This window comes from Budorcas taxicolor, chromosome 25 (genome assembly GCF_023091745.1).
Source record: "Budorcas taxicolor isolate Tak-1 chromosome 25, Takin1.1, whole genome shotgun sequence".
NCBI classification, from domain to species: Eukaryota; Metazoa; Chordata; class Mammalia; order Artiodactyla; family Bovidae; genus Budorcas; species Budorcas taxicolor.
The window spans coordinates 44,450,168-44,450,393 of record NC_068934.1 but is presented as its reverse complement, the minus strand read 5'-3'; positions in this window follow the sequence as shown (position 1 = coordinate 44,450,393).

Sequence of the window (226 nt, the reverse complement as noted above, 5' to 3'; positions counted from 1 at the left end):
CGGGGCGGGGCGAGGGCGGGGCATAACCGGATGAGGCGGGGCTTTGGGTTGGTGGGCGTGGTCGGTGGGCGGAGTAGGAGGCGGAGGGTGACCGGGAGACCAACCTTCGGCGCAACTGGTCGGGCGCAGCCAGTTACCAGGTCTGCCGCCCTGGCAGGTCGCCTAAACTCTCAGCCCCTCCGTGTCCTTATATCTAAAATGTGGATGGTAATAGAGTCCACCTCCC